Source organism: Camelus bactrianus, chromosome 4, assembly GCF_048773025.1.
Source record: "Camelus bactrianus isolate YW-2024 breed Bactrian camel chromosome 4, ASM4877302v1, whole genome shotgun sequence".
Lineage (NCBI taxonomy): Eukaryota > Metazoa > Chordata > Mammalia > Artiodactyla > Camelidae > Camelus > Camelus bactrianus.
Genome location: NC_133542.1, coordinates 69,423,751 through 69,433,468, shown reverse-complemented (window position 1 = coordinate 69,433,468; position 9,718 = coordinate 69,423,751). Strand labels below are relative to the sequence as shown.

General features: G+C 53.0%; 1 long non-coding RNA gene across 1 annotated transcript in view; it reads right to left on the bottom strand.

Annotated features, from left to right (window-relative positions):
* LOC141577378 (uncharacterized) overlaps positions 1–9,718 on the bottom strand; it is a 168,980-nt gene that overhangs the window by 103,551 nt on the left and 55,711 nt on the right. Inside the window, exon 3 of the long non-coding RNA XR_012506254.1 lies at positions 5,809–5,932. This is a non-coding gene — a long non-coding RNA (uncharacterized LOC141577378). The remainder of the gene's footprint in view (positions 1–5,808; positions 5,933–9,718) is intronic.

The window sequence follows — 9,718 nt, the reverse complement described above, 5'->3', positions numbered from 1 at the left end:
AGCACCCTGCCTCACCTTCAAGCCTCCCTCGCCCTAGGTGCGAGCCAGGCAGGTACCATCAGTCCCACATAACAGAAAGAACTGAGGCTCGAAGTCTCACGGGAATGGAGGCCCTGGAATCCTGAGCTATCAGTTGAACAATGGGAGGGACCAGGGGTCTGTTCCAATTTAGAACTCTCTGAGGTCCCAATCTGTCTGGGCAGAGGTCAGTCTAAGACAGAGAGGGTCCAACCTGAACTTCCAGGCTTCTAGGAGGTCAGCCCATTTATAGCCAATGGTTGGTGGGACCGGACAGGGTCTGGACAGCACCAGGAAGGGGGGTGAGAACAGCCATCCTGTATGCTAAGCAATGTGCAGTCCCAAGAGGCTTACCAGCTGGATCTCACTGGACTCTGGCCCCAGCCCAGAGAGGGATCTGAGGACACGGAGGCTCAGAGAAATGATGTCGCCTGCCCCAGTCACACAGCGCGTTCACAGGAAGCAAGAGAGTGGGTTTCGAACTTGGGTCTGAGGGACCCCAGGGATTTTGCCTTTGCCATTACAGGATGCCGCTGATACAGAGGACAGCATCGAGTAGGCCTGACTCAAAGCCCAGCCCAGCAAATGACCTTCCATGTGACCTTGGGCATGCCAGCTCCCTGGCCTAAAGATCCAGGTGGACCGCGGGGTTTGAGCAGTTCTCACATGGCAGGGCTAATATGGAAACATCAAACGCCAAAAGTCCAACACACAGTAGGCACTCAGGAAACGTCCAACCAGTATAAGCTGGGGTCAGGTCCAGGTTCCAATTTCAGCGGAAGGAGGGCAGGTAGGGAAACTGAGGCAGGTGGCAGTTGCCGCATGGGGCAGAGTCCACCCAGATAGGATTAAGAGGAGGGTGGGGGGTGGGAGGTGAGCTGACTGATGCCTCCTCCCTGCCCCTCCCTCCCAGCTGACTCTGGGGGCTGGCTTGGGTTCCCGGGTGGCTGGGGAGGCCCTGTGAGCTCGCGGCTTGCCCTGTCAGAAGCCACTTCTCAGATCCTTCCTCCTGCTTCCTCAGTACCTGGCTGGACACTGGGCACAGAGGAGAATCAGACCCAGATCTCTGCCTTGAGGAAGCCCCAGACTGGTGGAGAGGCACACTGGACGGGGCGGATCTAACCCAGACTAGCCATGAGTCAGGTGTCTGCCTGGACACAGAGTGGCCTCGTCACTGCTGACGGCCCCGTGGGGCGTGGGGGGCATGCAGGCAGGCTCAAATCCTAGCTCTTCAACTCACCAGCAGTGTGCCTTAGTCAGGGATGTCCCCTCATATCTCCATGTCTCACCTTCCTCCTGGCAAAATGAGGACCACGTGAGTACCTCCTCGTGAGGATGCCAAGGGCTTTCAGCCAGCTGACCTCAGGCCAACACCAGGTTTGGTCCTGTTCCTGCGGGCAAGGGGTTGCCACAATTTGAGTTGTTGAGACCCATTGCACTGAGGTCACTGAAGGCTCTGGGAGTATGGTGACTCGCCCCAGCCCAACCCAGCTCCTGAGAGACCCAGCTGGCTCTGAGGCTAGGACCCCAACTGTAAGCTCCATAAGGACAGGGACCCGTCTGTCTGCTTCATTGTTCACTCCCATCCCCAGCCCAGGGAGTGGGAAGGGGAAAGAAGGGGGAGGAAATGGAGATGAGTCATCGAGGATTTCACCATGGAGGGAAGGATGGGGAGGACATTCTAAGCAGAGGGGACAGAGTGGGCAAAGGCAGGGAGCTGTGAAAAAGGCCACTGTGCTCAGAACACTAAAGCCACCCAGCACTCCTGGATGAGAATGAGAGGCAGGCAACAGAATCTGGGTCAGTGGTGTACTGTAAATGCTTAACAACTGGGAGTGGGGAAAGGAGAGCGGCCCTGAGTTGTAGCATTTGCCAATTTACATGGTCTAAATGTGTAAATTCTCCCACCATGGCTGATTTCAAGTTACCAATGTGACATCAACTAGCTCCCAAAACTGAAAATTTCACAATTAGCTCTTGTGAGCCAGTACGAGCAGGGAGCCATGGGGAGGTCAGGGCTGCCTGGCTGGACCTCCCCTCTTCTCACATGTGGGAGGCTATTTCCCGGCAATGATGCCTCTGTGGGTCTCAGTGGAGCAGTGGGCTAATGGCTCGTGGGCAGAGGCAGGGCCGACAAGGCGATTTCAAGTCCAAGGGTAGTGACATCTCTATCTGCACTTCCCTCCTCATCTCCAACTAGGGCAGAAATAGGGTGATGGACCATTGGAAGGAGGCTAGAACCCTGCTCAGGCCCTCTGCCCACCTGCTGTCCCCCATCCCAGCTGGGGAGCCACAGGGCCCATCCAAAAGGTGGTGGCAGGGTCACCTTGGGGAGAGTTATTGGAACCTAGATGGAAGCAGGAAGATATTATACACCGAAGGCCACAGCCAAGGACACTAATCTGAACAGACAAAGAATCAATGGGAATTTCTATTTAGAGAGGAAATCAATAGGAATTTCAAGGTAGGAAAAAGGGGAATTACCTTTAATTGGCGTTCTCGCCCAGTTGGGTCTCTGGTGAGGCCAGGGCTCACCAGGCCTTTGAGGGACAGCCAGACAGGACCCTACCCTGCCCTGGCCCCTGGTGTTCCTCCCATCAGGTAAGAGACCCCTCCTTTCACAGAGCCCTTTGGCCTCTGCTTAGGATACCAGGGTTGAGTAGGCAAACAGAGGCCTCTGGAATCAGGCACTCAGATCACCATTTCCTTATCTGTTGGGTGAGGACAATAGACGCACTTGCTTCATTGGTGGAGCAAATTTGGATGTGTGAGGCACAGAGAGTTTAAACAATTTGCCAAAGATCACACAGCTAGGAAACGGGTACTGAGATTTGAACCCAGGCCAGCCTGGCACCAGAACCTAGGCTCTAACCACTGTGCTTGGCTGCCCCATAGCAGGTGTTCATCCCTGCTAGAGGTGTCCTGGATCATCCGTGTCCCATCTTGGGGAAATCAGGTGGTTGGGGGTGACTGACCAGGGCACCAGGGCCTGCCTGAGAGAGGGCCAGGGAGGTTCCAGCCACGTGGGGAGGGCCCTGAGACTGGCTGCCCCCACTGCCGCCTCCCCCTACACACACACATGCACACACAGACATCACCCGGGGCCACATACCCACAAGGAAAAGGATGCTCTTGGGAGGAGGCCTGGGCCCACCCAGGTTCCTAAGCAGACCCCACCAGAGGGCAGATCTGGCTGCTGAACAGTGCCCGGCAAAGAAACTGCAGTGGAATCAGGGAGCCCACTCCTCCCCAAGAAATGGGAGCTCCACACAAAGCTGGGGGGCAACGGGGGGGGCTTGAGCCTGGACCAGGGTCACAGCAAAGGAACTCCCCTGGGCTGAGGGCCTACTATGAGCCAGGCCCTGTGCCAGGGGCTTATTGTCTCACTAGATCCTCCTACCCACCCTATGGGAAATGGGGGACTGTCACCCCAGAAGCAGAGCTGAAGAAGCAGGAGAGAGGAGGGCCAGCCCCCCCACCAAAGTGGGATCTTGTGCACATTCCTAAGGAAATGCATTGGTCTAATGACTTTCCAGACTTCAATGAAATAGATTTAGAGGAAGTTGGTGAGGAAGGAGCAGTTGAAACCACAAAGTAGGGGCAATGGGGGAGGAGTCTGGGGAGAATGCTTCCATATATGCTGGCCCCCACCCCAGGCCCTACAGGCTTCCCCCGATGGAGACGCTCCCTTGGCCTCTCTGTTTAATTTTACAGATAAAAACTAAGGCTGGCGGGGTGGGAGGAACTTGCCCAAGATCACGTGGCTTGAAGGAGGCAGCAGAATCTGAGCTCGGGCTGCTCTCCCACTGCCCACATCCCCTTACTTGGCCTGGAGGGTACAGCAGGCTGGGGCTTCTGAGGTCCCTTGGCAGCAGGGGAGGGAAGAGGAAGAGAGAGGTACAGAGTGGGCAAAAATTTCGAGTCAGAGTCAGAGCCAAATCTGGCGCCTATGGAGATTCGGCGGCATGTGGGCAGGGAGACTGAGGTAGGTTGAGTTGTAAGGACAGAGCCAGTCAGGCAGACCCCTGATGCTGGGAAGCCACCACCCCAACTTCCCTTGCTATTCCTCCCTGAACCTGCAGGGGGCGCCAAGGACACAGGGGCCATGAGAGGGCTGGAGCCAAATGTGGGGGTGGAATTCGGCATCAGCCCCTCACAAGTCAAAGGGTTTGACCTCTCTGACTTCAGTTCCCTCATCTGTGAAAAAGGGGGAACCACACTTCCATATAGGTTGTCGTAAAGCTTGAAAAAACCCTGGAATGTAAGGTATTGTTCCTGAGGAAGCACTAAGGGACATTTGTGGAAGGAGGTCCCTGGACAGGTGGATGGATGAGTGTGGCTGAGCAGGTGAAGGGATGACCGTGTCCTGCCCCGACCGGCCAGCCTGCCAGAGGTCCCCAGAGTGATGTCCCACGTGCCCAAGGGACACCCCTACCCAGGTACACTGGGTCCAGACCGTTTTGGGGAGCAAAGGCCCAAACCCAAAATGAACCTGGGCTAAGGGTTCTCTCTAGGAATCTGAGCTGTTGGGGCTCCACTGAGGCCCCGACTCTGGGCACCAGCTCTTTTTCTGAAATTTCAGGACAACCTGCAGGTGTGGGTTATAAGCCCTGCTTTCCTGGTGAGGAAACAGCCCCAGGACAGGAAGCGGCTCATCCAAGACCCCCTGGGCCCTGGTCTGCCTGATTCTGCCCCCACACCACCCTTCCTGGACAGGTAGGGCTTGGGGTCTGCATCCAGCCCTCCCGCCCCCAGGAGTAGGGGGAGTCTGCCTCCTCGCCCCTCCTCCGCACCCCTTATCCAGACCTGCCAGGGTCTCAGGCAGAGATGAGGCCTGTCCCTGCCCTCTGTTGGGTCAGCTGGGCTCGGCTGGAGCTGTGGGTTATTGGAAGCTGTCGGGGCTCTGCTCATCTCATTAAGTCTGGGAGCGGGGTCAGCGGTTTTTACAGGCCCCATAAAGCACCGCTCGTGGCCACTTCAGCACACAGCTCACCCTGGTACCTTGTCCATCCCCAGGCCAGGGAGGATGAGTTTCTCCCCAGAGGGACTAATCTCTCAGACTCTTAAAATCACCAGAAATGCCATGGGGGTCTGTGCCCCCAGAGATAATTACAGGGTGACACCTCCAGCCTGGAGGTAGGTGTGGGGGGACCAGAGTCCGCTCGACAGAGGCCCCTGGCTTGTCTGAACTCATGGGGCAGGCACTGTGCTGATGAGCAGTTTGAGCTGGTTATCTCATTAAGGCCTCAAAACAGTCCTATACTGGAGACGGTATCATTAGCCCCATTTTACTGTTGCAGAAACCGAGGCTGGGAGGGGTGAGCCACACTTGGCCAAGGTCAGGGAGGTAGAGCTGGAATTTGAACCCAGAGCCTAACTCCTAAGGGCCCTGCACTGACTGCCGCCCCACATGGCAGTTTAAACACTGCCTCTGGCTTCAGCAAGGAACCCCAAATGCCTCAGCACCCCTGCTTGTGTGCAGAAGTGCAGCCACGGGAGCAACAATACAAAATCCTGTCTGGTTTCCAGCCCCACCTGCATGTTGCAGAATCTCACCAGCCGCCAGAGACACCCCACATCTTCCCAGGGGGTGTCTCGTCTGGGCTCTGAAGCCTGTCTGTTCATGTCCCTCGTTCCAGCCCTGGCATGGATGTCCCTAGTTGGCCATCACTACTTGGACAGGGCAAGTTCCCTCCTGCTCTGTGCCTCTGCCACTCAGCTTTTGAACACCCACTCTGTCCCTCTGAAGGAGCAATCCCCCAGCCCCAGCCTCCCAAGCCAGGACCTCACCTCTGAGCATGGGCAAATCCTGTCCCAATGGCTGGGCAGTGGTCGAGCCCTGGAGCTATGGTCTGCCAGTTCTGGTCCAGGCTTGGACTGCTGCGTGAAGCTCCACGAGCCTTACTTGCCTCATCTGTAAAGTGGAGGCAGCTGTGAGGAACACAGGTCTCATCCTGCATGGGGCCTTGAGGCTCCTGCTACCTAGTTCTTCCCGCTCACCCCGACCCTGCACCACTCCCCTCCTTAGCAGCCCCTCCCACCCAGAACTCCTGCCCAAAAGGGGGTCCCCAACCCCATATGCCCCCTAGACACTGCTCCACAGGAGACACCCTCAGGCCTTTTCTTCAGCCCCACAGCTGCCACCCCCTCCCCACCTCTCAGCACTCACATCCCTCACTGCACCCCTCCCAGATCAGCTTGGTGGGAGGTGAGGCAGAAGAGGAGGCCACGGCCTGGGAGTTACACCTGAGGCCTTAAGGTCTTGAAAACAAGGGTACCCCAGATGTAGGGGGCAGGAGGGCTGAGGGTGTCACCCCCACTGCCTCAGTGTGGAAACCTTGCTGGGAAGCACTAATTGGCTGATGTTGCCATAGTGGGGGCGGCAGGGGCAGAGGGCAGGGACCAGAGTCCCTGTGAGATGTCACAACAGCGTGAGATACACAGCCTGCTCTCTGGCCACGCAAGTGCACACACACACCCCCCAAATGCACAGAATCCTCTGCGGTCCGGCTTACTCCCTAATCTGAAACCTCAGGCACACCTGTTACCAGGGAAAATCTGACCCAGAACATTTTGGAAGTTCAGACTTGACACATGGGCCTCTGACACGTGTGCTGACTCATGTGTACACCAGCAAACAGCCACGTACAAGAGTATATACAGGTGTGCATGGTGCAGACACAAGTGAAACATGCATCCTCTTTAGGCATGGACACGTGCACACACCCATCCACAGGCACACATACACAAGTTCACAGACCTGCAGACCCCTGAACCAGTGCGCATGCGTATGCATTCACCACTTGTGGAAGAGCCCAGCCCCGCCTGCCCCTCTCCATGCCATAGGTAAGTCATCCGGATGCTGCTCTTCCTGCCCTGACCCTCATGCTCCAGGGAGCCCTTCAGGCAGGCACTCTTCTGGGCCCTTGAAAGTCCCTCAGGTGGCTGTGCATGGCAGAGAAGTGGGGTGCAAAAGAACAGCCCCTCCATCACAGCAACTGAGATTGCCTGTGCCCAGCACACCATCAGCACTGTGCCCACCTAGGCCTCTGGAACCTGGAGCCCCCAGAGCCAGAGTAAGCACCCCACACCAGCCAAGCAGCCATCCTTGTGCCCTCTCCATGGGCACCCAGAAGATGGGTATGTCAGAGGGCAGCGGGGTGATTTCCCAAGAAGGGAGGAAGGGGATGATAGCTCTCACCCTCGTAGTCAAAGTCAATTGATATTCAACAATGGTACCAACACTACTCAACAGGGGAAAATATTCTTTTCAATAAATGATGCTGAGAAAGTGGATATCCACATGCAAAAGAATGAAGTCAGACCCCTACCTCTGCACAAATCAATTCAAAATAGATCAAATACCTAGAAATAAGTTAGGACTATGAAACTTTTAGAAGAAAAACATAGGTGTAAATCTTGGATTAGGCAATAATTTCTTAGATATGACACCTAAAGTACAGTAACCAAATTAAAAAATGGATAAGATGGACAGACATCATATTTTAATGAAGACTTTTGAGAGGTAGTTTCTGAGCAGTTTCTACTCTAGGTTCCATCAACAAGATGTTATTAGCAACTTCCTTAGAGCAATGTGGCTAACATCAATAGCTCTTCTCTCCACTGGTCATAGTCACACAGTCCCTAACACTTACTATGGGAAAGGAGTCTGTTTGCTTCCTGGAATTATAGATGTTGGTTGCACACGCATGGTGGTAGCTGTAGTGGCAAGGAAAATAGAACAAAAAATTAGATAGATAGATAGATAGATAGATAGATAGATAGATAGATAGATAGATAAACTTTCGGGCTTCAAAATACAGTGTCAAGAAAGTGAAAGGCAGACTATATCTGATAAAGGTCTAGTATCCAGAATATATAAAGAACTCTTACAATTCAACAATACCAAGACAAATAACCCACATTTAAATTGGGCAAAAAGTCTGAGTAGCAATTTCTCCAAAGAAAATACCCAAATGGCCAATAAGCACATGAAAAAATGCTCAACATTATGAGCCATTAGGGAAATGCAAATCAAAACCAAAAGATGCAACTTCACACCCACATAGGCTATAATCAAAAAGACAGTAACAAGTGCTGACAAGGATCTGAAGAACTGGAGCCCTCATACACTGCTGATGGGAATGCAAAATGGTACAGCCGCTTTGGAAAACAATGTGGCAGCCCCTCAAATGGTTAAATGTAGGATCACCATATGACCCAGCAATTATACTCCTAAGAATACACCCAAGAGAAGTGAACACATATGTCCACACAAAAATTTGTACATGAATGTTCATAGCAGCGTTATTCATAATTACTAGAAAGTGGAAAAAATCCAACTGTCCATCAACTGACGAACTGATAAACAAAACATGACATATCCAGACAATGGAATATTATTCAACAATAAAAAGGAATGAAGTACTAATATATGTGACAACATGGATGAACCTTGAAAACGTTATACTGAGCGAAAGAACGCAAACGCAGCAGGCCACGTATTATATGGTTCTATTTACATGAAATGTTCAAAATAGGCAACCCATAGAGACAAAGTAAATTAGTGGTTGCCAGGGGCTGAGGGGGTGGTGGGGGTGGGGGCTTGGCTAATAGGCACAGGGTTTGTTTCTGAGGTGATGAAAATCTTCTAAAATTGATTGTGGTAATGGTTGTGCAACTCTGAATATATTCAAAACCATTGGATTTTATACTTTAAATGGGGGAATTGTTTGGTAGGTGAATTATATATCCAGACAGCTCTTATTAAAAGAAAAAATAGGGCCCCACTAGGTGAAAGGGAGCTGGTGAGTATTCCAAGCTGAAGGATGTCAGGTTAGCGACATGCGAGACAATTCCCTGCATGTGTCATGACAGACAAGCCAATTACTAGAGCACTCTGCTCCTGGAGCCTGAATGGGGCCCCAGGACAACATCCCACTGCTGGCTCTTGACATTCATCACTTTCTGCTTCTGACTTTGGCAGTTCTCTGGATCCTGACATTGTCCCACAATCTGGTACCTGACTTTAATCTTTAGCTAATTCCTGACCTCAGCCACTTGCCTGATCTCAGCTCAGCACCTAGTTTTTGAACTTACTTTGTCAGGGAAATAAATGTACAACATGCTCCACCATTGTCTGCACCCATTGGCATGGCAGGCATCACTAATGGATCACAGCATGCTTTGCCACAGAGCCTACATGTGGCCTTGGAACCCTTCTCATTACATACCCCAGGGAGCCAGTCTCAATCATTTGGAGTTGGAAAACGAAATGAAACCAAATTTCTGGCTCCTTCTTCCTCATCAGCAATCAAGCCCTGACCGCAATCACTCATATTTCTGGCCAGTCCTGCCTTGCTCTGACTTGGTCTTCAAGATCATCCCCATCTTGGGACTTTGATGCTGGTTCCTCCTTCTTGGCAAACTCTGCCCCCAGTCCTCTCTTGCTTATTTCTCCCTTGCTCCAGGGCTTGGCCAAAAGTCAGAGAAGCCTTCCTGACCCCCTAGGGAGGTGTTAACACATACCAATTTCCCGGGCCAGCCAACAGAGAACCCCATTCAACCTATCAGATCAGTTGGTCAGGGGTGGGATCAGTGGTTCTGGTGTAGCCAAGGGCTGAGGACCAGGAGCCTCTGAACACCGAGCTGTTCGCTCATCTCCCCACGGGGCTGTGGGAGGCAGGAAGAGCTCCATTTC